The sequence below is a fragment of the Lactuca virosa genome, chromosome 7 (assembly GCF_052849685.1).
Source record: "Lactuca virosa cultivar CGN04683 chromosome 7, Lactuca_virosa_CGN04683_v6, whole genome shotgun sequence".
In the NCBI taxonomy this organism is placed as follows: Eukaryota; Viridiplantae; Streptophyta; class Magnoliopsida; order Asterales; family Asteraceae; genus Lactuca; species Lactuca virosa.
Window position 1 is genome coordinate 63,310,539 of NC_136432.1, and position 17,387 is coordinate 63,327,925.

Consider the following 17,387-nt stretch of genomic DNA (forward strand, 5'->3'; position numbering starts at 1 on the left):
TCACGACGTGAGCACAAAAACTCACGACGTGAGGAGTCATTTTGACACATTTCGGATCTAGAAGGTGCGTGACGAGGCTACGAAAGGATAAGTTCTAAGCTCACGACGTGAGGAGTCACATGGCCACCTTCCGAAGCTAGGGACGCAAATGACAAGTCTACGGGGTGACCAGCCATGGCTTACAACATGAGACTATATGGCTCACGACATGAGAGGCCAAAAATCTTCCTATAAATAGAAGGTCCGACCTTGACACTTCCTTACACCATTTCCCTTTCTCCTCTCTCCTTTGCTGAAGCCATCTTGCATCCCGAGCCCGGTGATCGCGAACCGCTGACCGTTTCTGCTTAGATTACATAAAATCACGCTACTAAGGTGAGTTTCACGGCCCCACTTTCTAATATTTTCGGGGGAAAACGCATGCTAAATATTGTATATACGTTATTATTATGTCTATATGATAGTATATTAGTATCAACGTAGATAGTTATAATAACCGGGATATAGTTGTTCTAAATATAATATTTTAAATATATACAACTATTATCAACTTGTTAGCATGTTCTTGTACTAATGTAGATCCTGAGTTATACTTAGGATTCTATATATATGTTGTGTGCGATATAGTTCCAGAGTTGTACTCGGAAGTTCTATATGTTAATTGATAGGTATGTTGTTATTGTTGGTTTTATGTCAAGATAAAACTATGAACGTTATATGTTGTTATTATTGGTTTTATGTTAAGATAAAACCTGGTTTTAATTCTAATTATAGCTATTATACTACCTAAGTATTATAAGTATTAGGAGTAATGTTTAAAGCATAGTCTAATAACTTAGGGTTTTAGACACGAATATGATTTTACTACTAGAACTAACGGAACTCGACAAGTCTACATGAGTTATTGTATTCATCAACTAAGATTGGAAATCTTAAGGAAAATCCTCTGAACTGTAACCGTTAATCCCGTGTGAGCGAGGAAGTCGTGTATGAATAAGATACGGGTTGACAACCCCACTCGTGGTTGCTAGCTACAACCCAACGGTTTGCGAGTGACGAACTGTCCTTTTATTGGTTTATTGTTCCGACGTTGATGAAGCGTGTGGAACTTATCTTAAGATGCAAAACCTGTAGCATCAAGAAGAGGTTTGAAACTAGTCATATAGCCGCGGTTACGGACTCATGGTAGCAAATTGTTAGAAGCATTATACTTTGTCGTTATACAAGTATTAATGTTAAGTATAAGTTTCCCAAGACTTATACTCTAAGTACAAGGAACTTGTAGGTATACTACTTGCTCATTAAGTAGACAATTATACCTAGCACACTTACTCGTATAGAATTGAAATAGATTTATACGTAGCGATTTTACTCGTCTAGAATTGAAATAAGATTTATACGTAGCGGTTTTACTCGTATAGAATTGAAATAAGATTTATACGTAGCGGTTTTACTCGTATAGAATTGAAATAGATTTATACTTAGCGGTTTTACTCGTATAGAATTGAAATAAGATTTATACGTAGCAACCTTCGTTTGTATGGAATTACAAACATTTATATTTATAATATATAAGACTTATAGGTATATACTTATTTGGTAAGTAAACCATTATACCTAGGATATATATATATATATATATATATATATATATATATATATATATATATATATATATATATATACTAAACGTTGGAGAGTCAAAATGATACTTTCAAAACTATACTCTTGAACTTGGAAAATGTATTATTTTTATATGGAGTCAAAACCTGTGGACTCACCAACTTTATGTTGACGTATTTTAAAATGCATGTGTTTTCAGGAAGTTGGTAACTATGATACGAGAAATGACGTTACACTGCCCGGTGTTTCCGCGGACGGCCGGGGTGTGACAGATTGGTATCAAAGCTATTAACTATAGTGAATTAGTACTTTCTTAGGAAAGCACGACTATAGTTTAGGGCTTACTCTGTTAGGTTTCGGTATATCCCTTAGCCTACAAATATAAAGTATTATTAATTATACTACTTAAGGACTACTTACGGGAGCGGTGACAAGATAGACATGTCGCTTGGGTTGCTGGATTTCAGAACGGCTATATGCTAAAATGATCCTGCCCTCCGACTGTCCTGACTGGCCGGTGCCTTATCAGCTAGACCTGAAGTAACGAACAATAATTAATAGAGCATGAATATAACAAATATAGAGTCATATATGAAGACTCAGACCCGCGATGATAATACACCTAAATACCCGAAATGTTTTTGATCTCAAGGATTTAGATCAGATATTCTAACTAAAGTTCATATGTGCATAGATCTTATCACAACTAGGTGTAGGTGTAGAACTATATTTTTATTATGATCAGATCATATGAACTATTTAAATTGGGAGTAATATTTGATAGACTAAACACTTGGTGATCTAAAATGTATAGGAACTAAACAAAATGCCTAGAAGAAGTAGCGCTCAGCTAAACCTTAACCAACGACCAGAACCACAACAACAACAACCGCAACCACCACCACTAGAAACAAACCCTCCAATAAGTTCAGCAAAACTTGAAGAAATCATAGCTCAGAGAACCGCTGCAGCTCTTGCTAATGTCACAAGAGGAGGAGTTAGAAATGAAAGCAATGTAGGGACCGCCAGAATGTGTACCTACAAGGATTTTATAAATTGCAAACCTAAGAACTTCCATGGAATGGAAGGGGTTGTTAACTTGACCCGGTGGATTGAAAAGGCAGAATCAGTATTTCAAATAAGCTTCTCTCCGGACGATTGTAACGTACGATTTGCTGCGTGTACCTTCGCTAATGCAACATTAACATGGTGGAACAATCATGTTAATACAATGGGAATTGATGTTGCAAACTCCATGAAATGGGAAGAGCTGAAGAGGATGCTAGTAGAGGAGTATTGTCCAAGAGAGGAAATACATAAGCTGGAACAAGAATTGTGGACCCTAACCATGAAGGGTTCAGAGATAAATGCTTATACTGCTAGATTCAATGATCTTGCGGTGATGTGTCCAGCTCTTGTAACCCCCGAATATAAGAAGATTGAGCGATATATATGGGGTCTAGCATCGCAAATCAAAGGAATGGTGATTGCATCGAAGCCTACAACATATGACAGTGCAAAGAGTATAGCTCATCAGCTAACCAGCACAAAAATCCAAGTGGGATTTATAGCTGAGTCTCCCGAATCTGGAACGAACAAGCGCAAATTTAATGGGAAGAATCCCATACAATCATCTAAGGAGAGACAAGATGTGGCAACTAATTATGCAGCCACAACAGTAATACCCACACAACCACGGAAGTATGAAGGAAAACTCCCAAAATGCACTCAGTGTAACCGTCACCATCTAGGTAACTGCTTTATATGCACTCAATGCAAGAAAAAGGGACACACCGCCAATTTCTGCAGGAGCAAAACACTTACAACAGAAAATCAAGGAACAAACACTGGAACAGGCTATGATGGAGGAAGAGCGTGTTTTAAGTGTGGTGAAATTGGACATATCAAGAACGAATGTCGAAAGTTAAGAAGTCAAGGAAGTTAGGCTGTGGTAGGGCATTCGTAATAGGAAGCATGGAAGCTATCCAGAACCCTTCGGTGGTATCTGGTACAAAATAAATTTTAGGACGAAATTACATTATCGTGGGGAGAATGTAACAATAGTCAAAATAGGTCAATAACAATCACATGTGATTATACCAATCATGTAATGTGATTTTGTCAAAACAAGTAATGTAGTAAACTCATTATGTATTTCATGATTAATATAAATATGAACTTTCATACATACTTTATAGTATAAATCAAAGTATACGTCCATACGATTCCAAAAATATAGAGAACATCTAAGTCTGACTTCGCGTGAAGAAGTTATGATAAACCGAACACTATAAATCTCTATAATAAGAGGAATTTAAAATAGCCTTAGAATTAGCTATTGATGTCTAAAATAGAGTTGTGGTACTCGTAAATACCTATGCGTGGATATAAAGAATGTTAAAAACAGAGTTCGTATGTGAAAGTTACGACCTTCCGAAGATTCAGCTGTCAGAAACCCTAATCTGACTGAGCTCACGACGTGAGCACAGAAACTCACCACGTGAGGAGTCATTTTGACACATTTTTGGATCTAGAAGGTGCGTGACGAGGCTACGAAGGGATAAGTTCTAAGCTCACGATGTGAGGAGTCACATGGCCACCTTCCGAAGCTAGGGACGCAAATGGCAAGTCTACGGGGTGACCAGCCATGGGTCACGACGTGAGACTATATGGCTCACGACGTGAGAGGCCAAAATTCTTCCTATAAATAGCAGGTCCGACTTTGACACTTCCTTACACCATTTCCCTTTCTCCTCTCTCCTTTGCTGAAGCCATCTTGCATCCCGAGCCCAGTGATCGCGAACCGCTGACCGTTTCTGCTTAGATTACATAAAATCACGCTACTAAGGTGAGTTTCACGGCCCCACTTTCTAATATTCTCGGGGGAAAACGCATACTAAATATTGTATATACGTTATTATTATGTCTATATGATAGTATACTAGTATCAACGTAGATAGTTATAATAACCGGGATATAGTTGTTCTAAATATAATATTTTAAATATATACAACTATTATCAACTTATTAGCATGTTCTTGTACTAATGTAGATCTTGAGTTATACTTAGGATTCTATATATATGTTGTGTGCGATATAGTTCCAAAATTGTACTTGGAAGTTCTATATGTTAATTGATAGGTACGTTGTTATTGTTGGTTTTATGTCAAGATAAAACTATGAACGTTATATGTTGTTATTATTGGTTTTATGTTAAGATAAAACCTGGTTTTAATTCTAATTATAGCTATTATACTGCCTAAGTATTATAAATATTAGGAGTAATGTTTAAAGCATAGTCTAATAACTTAGGGTTTTAGACACGAATATGATTTTACTACTAGAACTAACGGAACTCGACAAGTCTACATGAGTTATTGTATTCATCAACTAAGATTGGAAATCTTAAGGAAAATCCTCTGAACTGTAACCGTTAATCCCGTGTGAGCGAGGAAGTCGTGTATGAATAAGATACGGGTTGACAACCCCACTCGTGGTTGCTAGCTACAACCCAACGGTTTGCGAGTGACGAACTGTCCTTTTATTGGTTTATTGTTCCGACGTTGATGAAGCGTGTGGAACTTATCTTAAGATGCAAAACCTGTAGCATCAAGAAGAGGTTTGAAACTAGTCATATAGCCGCGGTTACGGACTCATGGTAGCAAATTGTTAGAAGCATTATACTTTGTCGTTATACAAGTATTAATGTTAAGTATAAGTTTCCCAAGACTTATACTCTAAGTACAAGGAACTTGTAGGTATACTACTTGCTCATTAAGTAGACAATTATACCTAGCACACTTACTCGTATAGAATTGAAATAGATTTATACGTAGCGGTTTTACTCGTATAGAATTGAAATAAGATTTATACGTAGCGGTTTTACTCGTATAGAATTGAAATAAGATTTATACGTAGCGGTTTTACTCGTATAGAATTGAAATAGATTTATACGTAGCGGTTTTACTCGTATAGAATTGAAATAAGATTTATACGTAACAACCTTCGTTTGTATGGAATTACAAACATTTATATTTATAATATATAAGACTTATATGTATATACTTATTTGGTAAGTAAACCATTATACCTAGGATATATATATACTAAACGTTGGAGAGTCAAAATGATACTTCAAAACTATACTCTTGAAATTGGAAAATGTATTTTTTTTATATGGAGTCAAAACATGTGGACTCACTAACTTTATGTTGACGTATTTTAAAATGCATGTGTTTTCAGGAAGTTGATAACTATGATACGAGAAATGACGTTACACCTCCCGGTGTTTCCGTCGACGGTCGGGGTGTGACAATCCAACAGTCTCCCACTTGGATAAGTCGCTAACCATAATTTCTCATACAACTCTGAATAACCAATAAAGAGTGTTTTCAAGACACTACCAGACTCTGTTGGTCCTAAGATAAGTGATCACCTATTCCTTCGTTCTTCCCGATATCGTATGAACATGAGAAATGGATTAGAATCAATCTATTGTCCATGATTCCGTTTCTCGATAATCTCGTGTTGTGATGACGTCATAAGACTACCAATCGAACACATCAATTTAGTCCTAGTTGGGTCCATCATTATAATGTCAACATCAAAACACCGAGAGGCCCAAAGATATCACTTTTCCTATTAAGCCAGAGGAACAAATAAACTTCAACTATATAATCATACAAATTTACTCATCGAGTAATAAAGAATTACACTTTATAGCACCCAGATACGAGATGCGTTGCAGTAAACCAATTCGTAAAATACGACTTACATATATCTATTTTAAGAATAGAGGATATTATCGTCTTAGAATTACTCGTGATTAAATGCATGAAGTGATCTCTAATTTCGGGTTAACCAATATCCAAAATCTCTATTTCTAAGTACTCATGAATTCTACACCAATCCTAATGCAATGTCCAGTCTCTATGGACAATCTATAAACAATTCATGACAGTCTTAAATTAACACTTACTTCTAAAGTATGACCGAATGTGGTGCTTCGAATAACTTAACATTCAAGAAGTAAAACATGCAAAGTGAAACACAATAATAAATTAATTGACAAATAGCATCATACACATTGAATATAAAGAAATCTCTATTTAATTAATCACTATTCAATTACAATTTTAATTGCTATATAGTTTCAAAATAACATCAACACTAACATCTAAAACCTAATATCGTCTCTCAATCCAATGCTCCAAGCATGTTCAAAGTGCTTGACCTTGCTTAGACCTTTCGTGAGAGGATCAACAGGATTCTCTTCCGATGATACACGATTTACCACAAGTGCACCCTCTTCAAGCTTATGTCTAATATAATGATATTTCTTCTCGATGTGCCTAGATCTACCATGATCTTTATGTTCTTTTGCCGAAGCTACCACACCCTCGTTGTAGCAGAAAATCTCCATTGGTTCTTGGATTGATGGAACGACTCCAAGTTCCCAAATAAAATTCTTTAACCACATAGCCTCCTTTGATGCCTCACTTGCTGTGATATACTCTGATTCACAAGTAGAGTCAGCCATCGTTTGTTGCTTGGAACTTTTACAAGTTACAGCTCCACCATTTAATAAGAAAACGCAACCAGATTGAGAATAACTGTTATCTCGATCTGTTTGAAAATTGGTGTCACTATATCGACTCATCTTAAGTTCATCTTTGCTGCCAAAAACTAAGATCATATCTTTTGTTTTTTGCAAATACTTAAGAATGTTCTTCGTTGCAGTCCAATGAGCTAAACCAGACTTTCCTTGATATCTGCTAACCATGCTCAAAGCATAAGCCGCATTAGGTCGAGTACATGTCATAGCATACATGATCGATCCTATAGTCGAAGCATATGGAATCCGACTCATAGTATCTATCTCCTTATCACTAATGGGAGATTGAGCCTTGCTCAACTTAACAGTGTGATGCATGGGTAAGTCTCCCTTCTTGGAATTTTCCATATTGAATATTTTCAATATTTTATCCAAGTATGTACTCTGACTTAATCATAGTAATCGTTCCTGCCTGTTCCTGTATATTCTTATACCAAGAATATATGTAGTTTCTCCTTGATCCTTCATAGTGAAACGTTTACCAAGCTAAGACTTGACTTCTTGCAAGGTTGGAACACTGGTTCCTGTTAGGAGTATATAATCCTCATACATAACTAGAAAAGTTATAATGCTCCCACTAGCTTTGACATACACACAAGATTCATCTTCACTTCTAGAAAATCCAAAATATTTGACCCTTTCATGGAAGCAAAGATTCTAGCTATGATGTGCTTGTTTCAGTCCACAAATTGGACTTCTCAAGCTTGTACACCTTATTAGGGAATTTGGTATGCACAAAACCCTCTGTTTGATCCATGTAAACATCCTCAACCAGTTTCCCATTAAGGAAAATAGTTTTGACATCCATCTGCCACACTTCATACTCATAGTGAGCAGCTATGGCAAGCATTAACCTAATTGACTTAATCATGGAAACTGGTGAAAAAGTCTCATCATATTCAATCCTTTGGGTTTGAGTAAAGCCTTTTGCTACCAGCCTAGCTTTGTAAGTCTATACATTACCATCAATGTCAGCTTTCTTCTTGAAGATCCATTTACACCCCACTGTCTTTCGACCAGGTGCCTAATCAACCAAGGTCCGCACTTGGTTATCATACATTGATTGGATCTCGCTATCCATTGCTTCTTTGCATTTAGCAGCCTTAGGGTCTGCCATGGCTTCCTTGTACTTAGTAGGCTCATCTAAAATTACCAGTGTTGCATCACTGATAAATGTATGACCTTCTGCAGTTATATGGAAACCATGGAATGAAGGTGGCACGCTAACCCTAATGTACTGGCAAAGGGAAAAAATTATCAATGGGCCCAGTAGTTTCATTCTCAGGTTGAGAGCTAGTATCTTCAAAAGTTGCTTCATCTGATGACTCTTGAATCTCTTCAAGATCAATCATGCTCCCACTACCCTCTTTCGAAATGAACACTCTCTCGTGATAGACTCCTCTTCGAGCTACAAACACCATGTTGTAACTGGGACTGTAAAACAAGTATCCAAAGGATTTTTGTGGATAACCGATGAAAATACACTTCCCGGCTCTGGGTTCAAGTTTGTCTGAGGTTTCTCACCTAACGAGAACCTCACAACCCCAAACCTTGAGATGCACAAGTGAGGGAGGTTTCCATTTCCACATTTCATGTGGTGTCTTAGCAACTTTCTTAGTTGGAACAAGATTGAGGATATGGGCAGCTGTTTCTAAGGCATACCCCCAGAATGATATTCGAAGTAAAGCTCAACTCATCATGGAACGAATCATATCAAGTAATGTCCGATTACGCCTCTCAGCTACACCATTCATTTGTGGTGTCCTAGGAGTTGTTAATTATGAAACAATTCCACATTCCTTTAGATAGTTGTCAAACTCGATCAATATACTCACCACCTCTATCAGATCATAGCATCTTTATATTTTTGCCCAGTTGGTTCTTTACTTATTTCTTAAACTCTTTGAACCTTTCAAAAGTTTCCTATTTACGTTTGATCAAGTAAATATAATCATACCTACTGTAATCGTTAGTAAATGTAACGTAGTAGCGATTTGCATCCTTTGTGGCATATTTGAATTGTCCACACACATCCATATGGATTAGGGCCAACAAATCTTCACCTCTTTCACATGTGTCAGTGAAAGGTGATTTAGTCATCTTACCCAACAAACAAGACTTACATTCATCGTCTGGTTTTAGGTCAAACGATTCCAACACTCCATCCTTCTAGAGTTAGGAGATACGTTTCTTGTTGATGTGCCCAAGACGATAATGCTATAGACATGATTTGTCTAAACTATTAGAAGAATCAATATATATATATATATATATATATATATATATATATATATATATATATTTGCCTAATTCAATCACACAAACAATAGTTTCATACACACCATCACAAGGATAAGTTTTGAAAATAAATACACCATTAAAATAAACTAAAATAGTACCATAATTATTATCAAAACCATAAAAATACCCTTGTCTAAATAAAGCATGAAAATAAATAATATTTCGAGCCATTTATGGTGAGTGGCAACAATTATCCAAATCAACCCTAATACTATCAAATATAAGCTTATAAGTCTTAATCCTGGTAATATCCAATCTTCATTTGTTCCCCATGATTAGGTTTAGCTTCCCATGCTTAACCTCTTCACTTTCCTTTAGTCCCTGCATATCAGAACAAAATGTGGAAACCACATCCAATATCAAGAACCCAAGAATTTGAACTATTAGTATTATTGACTTGAATAGATTACGTACCAGAAGAAGATACAACTGCTTTAGCCTTGGCATCTTTCAGTTCTTTCAAGTACTTGGGGTAACTTCTTCTATAATGGCCCTTTTGGCCACAATGAAAGCACACGACTTCTTTTGGATCAACAACAGGAGGGCTGTCGAAGTTGAGCTTTGCTTTTGTTCAACTGAGCTCTCCATGATGAACCTTCCCTTTCCATTTGGATGGGGCATGAGCCTTTCTATTCTTTCTTTTTCTTTGTTGGATAACCATGAAAGGGGCACTTGCATATTCTTCATTCGTGTTTCTACCATTTGCAACATATTTTGAAGCTCAATCAACGCGGTCTCTATATTTTTCAAATGATATGTCAATGTGAACTGATCATAACTACTAGGTTGAGAGTTGAGGACCATGTCAATGGTAAGGTCCTTATCAAATGTTACATTAATCTTTTCCAATCTTTCCACAAGCGTCTGCATTTTCCGCACCCATATTCCCTTTCTTTCAGTTTACACGCCATCAGGGACTTGACCACTTCATAACACTCTTGGATTGCTATCATGTGGAACATTTGAGACAAGGTCGTGTTAAGTTCATATGGCCAGTAATCCTCATAAGTCTTTTGGAGCTCAAGTTCCATAGTTGCAATCATAATGCAAGAGACCTTCGTGGTATCATCCACGTGTTGATCATAATCAATAATCTTCTCAAGAGTCGTAATGTCTTTGTTGATTTCTAGAATTAGAGTGGTGAGAACATACTATTTGTTCTCATAAAGAAGCATCATCTTCAGATTCCTCATCCAGTGTATGTAGTTAAGACCAACAAGCTTTTCCTTAGCAATGACCAATAATAGAGTGAATTTGTGGCTTGATGGAGGAGGAGGAGGAGGAGGAGGAGGAAGTTCACCACTTGAAGACATTTCTATGAAATAAAGACAAGAATTTAGTTAGTTGATTCAATCCTTGATATTTTAACCCAAATTAAATATTCATGGCTAGGATTCAATAATGCAATTCGGAATTAAGAAAAGGGATGTCGTAATCTAATCATGAATTCATTTAAGGTAGGTGATCACAAATGACTCATAAAGATTGATGTGCGTTTTCATGGATTCGCATACACTTTCACATTTTTCCTTAAAGTAACTAGAGTGGGAAATTTTATAAAAAATATCTGTTACTTTATAAAATTATACTTTTAATGAGGTTATGGCCTATTGAAAATATTCTACTAACGACCCTCCACTACACATGAGAGCGGTGGGTGAGAATAGACGCCAGTTCAACGACCATTTTATAGGTCGCTTCCTTATACCCTTTTTATAGCATAGCTTCGTGGACGAGGCATACTAGCGATTCAACTGACTCATGTTATACATGTAGTATTAAGCTTTTAATATATATAAGTATAATGGTGTATTTTAAACATTTAAAATAAAGTTCAAAAATTTATATTAATGATTTTAAAATTAATCTTTTTTAATTAATAAAATAATTAAATTTAATTAAATCACGAGGATAATTCAAAGACTCTAGATATTAGGAGACCAGATTTCCAATTCTAAATATTCAGATTTTATCCAATTAAAACAATATCTACAAATGTAATTATCCTAATTAAAACCTTAATTATCTAAAAAAAATTCACTGAGCATGAGGTCCCCCACGACGTTGTAGATAAACTCTACGTCATGGCAGAAGAAAAATAAACACAGATCAGACATTGGCCACAACGTGGCAGAAAAGCCCATGTGGTGGCGACGGAACAGAATGACAATTTTGTTTTCCTTTATTTGTTCAAGTTCAATTGCACATTCAGTTGTTAGACAACCTAATGCTCTAATACCATTGATGAGTTTTACATGTAATCGTGTGAAAAATACCTTAAACTCTTAAGGGTACATGAAACCTAATTGGATCAATGTCATAATTCTATTGAAGCAACATACTATTGAACAACAAAATTCTAAACCTTAATTAAAATCGAAATGCACAAGGATAATAACATACCTCTGATTTGTTAATGTAAACAAACACTTTGATCAATCTAATAATATATTGAAAAAAAGCTTCAGTTGTGTTTAAGCATCCAATGGTTCACACCCATAACACAAGAACCCTATAAGATTTAGGAGAGAAGAGGCAATTTTTAGTTATGTGTGTCTGATAGCATTGGCCAAAAATTCCAAGCCATAAGGTTCTAGTTATAATTGATTAGAAAATACCTAGAAACCCTAATTTGAACATAAAACAATATTATTTCAAATATGATAATTATCTAGTTCCTTAATTATCTTTGTGAAGGCTTTCAGAAGACTCCAAAGGAGCCACCAAACCGTCCCTCATAGGAGGGTTCTAGAACCTGCCCTCTGCTCAACTTTTGAACAATTACAACTATAGTCCTTCAACTTTTAGTTAATTCTAATTAATCCATAAAAAATTCCAAATCAATTATGATTAATTCTAAATTAATTATGACTATTTCTAAGTTGGGGCTAGCCCACTTAGCTAACTTGGAAGTTTAAGTTAACAACTAAATAGGAGGTCTTGGGTTCAATCCCAAGAAGAGGAGAAAAATCTAAAATTATTTGTCGTTTTGAAAAAAAAATATATGACTATGTCTAATTAATATATTAGTCATATAATATATTAATAAAACCTTTATCTCTCTTAAAAATCAATCTAGACAATTTCTTGGTTATGAGGGCAACCCAAAAAGGACTTTACTTTTGTTCACCAACATTATACCAATTTAGTTAGGACCTTAGATACCTCAATCCAACAGGTCATACTTTTGGGAAGTTGGTACTGATTTAAGATTGTCATTAATTGTTTGTATATTGTTCATGGAGATTGAACATTGCATGGGGATTGCTGCAATATTCATGAGTACTTAGAAAATGTGGATTTTAAGTATTGGTTAAACCCGCACTTCGAGACTACTTCATGGATTTTATCACGAGTAATTCTAATACGATAATATCTTCCATTCTTGAAATGGAAATATATAAGTCATAGTTTATGAATCTACTATACCTTGGTTTGCATCAACGCATCCGTAACTGGATGTCATAAAGTGCATTTCCATGTATAATATGGGGAGTAAAATGTATGATTATATAGTCAAAGTTTATTCGTTCCTTTTGCTTATTTAGGGAAAGTGATATATTTGGGCCCCTCGGTGATTTGATGTTGACACTATAGTGCTGGGCGTAGATGAGATTAAATTGATGTGTTTGATTAGTAGTCTGATGATGTCAGCACAAATCGTGAAATCGAAAAACAGAATCTTTGACATGACGTTGATTTTAATCCATGTCTCATGTCTATACGATATCATCAGAACGGATGAATGGTTGATCACTTATCTTAGGTTTGGCGTCTGACTTGATCAGATTTTTGCAGTGGCTTGAAATGCACTCTTTACTAGGTGCTCAGAGAATTATACTTGCAATTATAGTTGACAACTTATGTAAGTGGGAGACTATTGGATTAGGGTTTCTAAGGTCTTAACTAAATCGATATAATTGTTTGAATAATAGTAAAGTCCTTTTGGGTTGCCTTCATACCCGGAAAATGGACTAGATTGATTATTTGAGAGAGATAATTAATTTGTTAATATATTATGGATTGATATATTAATCAGAAACGAAACTTATTAATTAAGAATTAATTTAATTAATTGTGTTGGATTAATTAGGATTAATTAGTAAGTGTAAGGGATTAGGTGCAATTGTTTAGTAGTTAAACAAGAGGCATTCTAGAACCTCCCTGCGGAGGGACGGTTCTGGAGCTCTCTTTGGAAGGTTTTGGAAGTTCCTTGGTCACCAAGGAAACAAGGAATATTTTATTAATATTCTAGATTCAAATCAGGGTTTCCTACATGTATAAATAAGGGCCTCCATAAGACTAAAATAACCCTGTATTCAAGCAAGGAATTTCGAAATCCTCTCTCTCTCTCTCTCTCTCTCTCTCTATTTTTAATCCTAGGGTTTGGGTGTGATTCGTTAGAGGCTCCACACTATTGGGGCTAGCATTCCAAGGGTCTTCAAAGTACATTGTTATTTTCGAAAATAACAATAAGGTATGTGTTTTATAACCCTTTTTATTTTTGATTTTAACGAGATTATTTAGTAGTTTCAAAGTTGTTGCTATTATGAGAAAAGCCATAAAATTGATTATAGGATTGCATGTGCCCATAATTAGTTATGTGAGATTTCGCAAGTACATAGACATAATCTAGAAAACCCATCACATACATCCTCTGGAAAGTACATGAACTATGTCATCCTGTCACTTATGCGGTGAGATACCAACTATCCGATATCGCCCATAAAGCTAAGAGGCCACTAGCACCTAATAATACTCGTAAAAAAACGCTAACACCATCGGCATTTGATGCATCCGACAACAGAGAACTCTTTCGGAAAAGACTTATCATTAACAAATGTTTTTTAGAAAAAGTGAAACCAATTCAATCCATCGAGATTCGACCGAATAATGTTGAATCATGGTCCTATAGAGGTGCTTCTAGAATGAGATGGTTGAAAATTATTGTCGATACCATAAATTTCCTTCATAAATCGAAACCATAAAGCTTTCGACTCCAGTAGAACAAAACATATCCACTTAAGAAGAAGTGTTCTATTAGACATATATAAACTCACCACACCATTCTTTCAACCCAATTCTGCCCTAAGAGAATTGACTTATAAAATATTCAAAATACGTAATATTCACTCGGATCCAAAAAAAAGACATAAAATGTATCCCAATACTGATTTAAATAACGTAGTCCTACATCCTACAGATAACACTCAAACTTTCCAATTAGAAAGTTTAATCATAAATTTAGCAAACATATTTCCACCTATCTATCTACAACATGTTGGAACCAACCGGGAGACCTAAGTATATGAATGGCAGATGAATTGAACAACATTTGAACACTTTTACCCTTTGATCAACTTTAAATTTACTCCAACCCCAAATAGTTTACTTTGTCCAAATTAATTTTAAGGTCATAAGCTAAGTAAAAACACCTTAACATTCGTACAATGCTTTCTAATACTTTTATGCAATTAGTTCCTCAAAATAATTGCATCATCTTTGTAGAAAAAAATGAGAATTAATTAAACAAAAAATGAGAAGTCATCAACTATCTGTTGGCGATTTTAGTGCAATCGATATTTTTGTGTAGTCATGATTCTATTTGAGACAAACCAAGTACCTTTTAGTTATATTCTGGGACAGGAGGTGCAAAGTGCACACTCGAATAATTTAAGAGGACTTCTGAACATGGGGTCCGGGGCAGTGCCCTTGACGGCGTCTAGGGGTAGAGCCCCTTATGGGGGTCCCTATAACTTGCATTTATACTATTAGATTGTTAATTGCCTTAACTGCAATTCATAATATAGTTATTTAAAAAATGGATGTTAAAACAACATTCATGAATGGGGGTCCCTATAACTTGCATTTAAAAAATGGATGTTAAAACAACATTCATGTTAAAACAACACCAGTATGAGGGTTTTGTCATGCCTAACATAAGCATAAAGTGAGGACCTCATCTAAATACTTCCAATTTATAGAGGTACACACCTTTTCAAAGTCGAATTTGTATGCTAAAAGTTTCTTTTTATCTTTTTGTTATTGATCAATGCTAATTGCTCGGAACTAATGATGTTGGTAGCAACCTCATGGAGAATATTATATAGAGTTTATGTCCTTGATGAGCATAATTTTTTTGGTGAAAGATCGGTTTCAATTGCCAAGTCTATTCGTATCTTGGTTGCTAGGTGGTGGGATCTAATTACCCTGTTGGAATTTCCTAGCTTTTCACAAGCTTTTCAGAAAACAGAGCAAGTTATAAAACACAGAGGAATTGAGGCAAATGCTTCTTCGTGTTTATTCTAATTGTAATGGGGAACAAATAACAACGTACACATTGCCTATATTTAAAGAGAGAGAACTAGTGAGAAAACAGAAACGACCTCAACTAAGCTAAAGACCAGGACTCCTCTGGTTGATTTATTCTTCTAAACTACTCAAACATAAAACGTGCTTAATAATAAAAGAAAACACCTGAATTATTATAACATTCTCCCCTTAATTCAGTGTTTTGTGACTGGTTTCACACCAATCAATTCCCTCATTTCTTCGTGCTTTTTCCTTGCCATTGTTTTTGTCAGAATATCTGCTTTCTTCTTTGTCCCACACACATGATTCACGACAATCTTCCTATTTTCTACACACTCTCAAATAAAATGGTACCTTATATTAATGTGTTTGCTGCGCCCATGGAAGACTGGATTTTTCATCAAATCTAGGGCTGATCGATTGTCCACAAAGAGTGTCACTGGTGGCACCTTTTGTCCCGTTATTTCAGTGAGAAGTCGCCTTAGCCAGATCCCCTGGCAAGCTGCCATTGTCGCCGCCATAAACTCAGCTTCACAACTCGACAATGCCACACTTCGTTGCTTCTGTGAGGTCCATGTGACCAAATTCCCATTCATGTAGAATGCTACACCCCTTGTGCTTTTCCCATCATCTAAATCTTTCCCAAAATCACTATCTGAATACCCTGTGAGAGTAACCTTACTTTCCCCTCTCTTGTATTTCAATCCATAACTTAGTGTCCCCTTCACATATGTTAGAATACCTTTAACTGCTTGAAGGTGTTTTACAGTTGGTTTGTCCATGAATCGACTAACTACCCCAACTGTAAAAGATAGATCAGGTCGAGTATGAGTGAGATACCTTAGAGCACCAACTATGCTTCTGTACTCCGTGGGGTCTACCAATTCGCCTTCTTCATCTTTGCTCAATCGTAGCTTGTGCTCCATTGGACTCCTTGTTGCATTGCAGTCAATCATTCGAGTCTTGTTGAGAATGCTCTTTGCATAAGCTTCCTGCTTCAATGTAATTCCTGTATCACTTTGATTGACCTCGATTCCCAGGTAGTAAGTCAATAGCCCGAGATCGCTCATCTCGAATTTTGCATTCATCTCCAATTTGAAGTTCCTTACGTCTTCATTACAGCTTCCTGAGACTAGCAGATCATCTACATAAACCCCCACGATTAGAACATTCCCATCTTTCTTTCTTGTATACACTGAGTATTCTTGGTAGCATCTTCTGAATCCCAATTCCTTCAAGTAGCTATCAAGACACGAATTCCACGCTCTTTGTGCCTGTTTTAGCCCGTACAAGGCTTTCGATAGGTTGTATACTTTCCCAATTTGCCCCTTCTTCTCGAATCCTTCTGGTTGTGTTACGAAAACTTCTTCATTCAACTTCCCATTCAAGAACGCTGATTTCACGTCGAGGTGATGGACTTTCCACCCATTGGACCCTACGAGTGCCAAGATCACACTGACAGTTTCGATCCTCGCCACAGGAGCAAACACTTCTTCGTAGTCTACTCCTTGCTTTTGTACGTACCCTTTTGCGACGA

General features: G+C 35.9%; 1 pseudogene; it reads right to left on the reverse strand.

Moving 5' to 3' along the window:
- Positions 1-6,799: 6,799 nt before the first annotated feature.
- On the reverse strand, positions 6,800-7,585 carry LOC145126713 (secreted RxLR effector protein 161 pseudogene; annotated as a pseudogene).
- Positions 7,586-17,387: the final 9,802 nt, after the last annotated feature.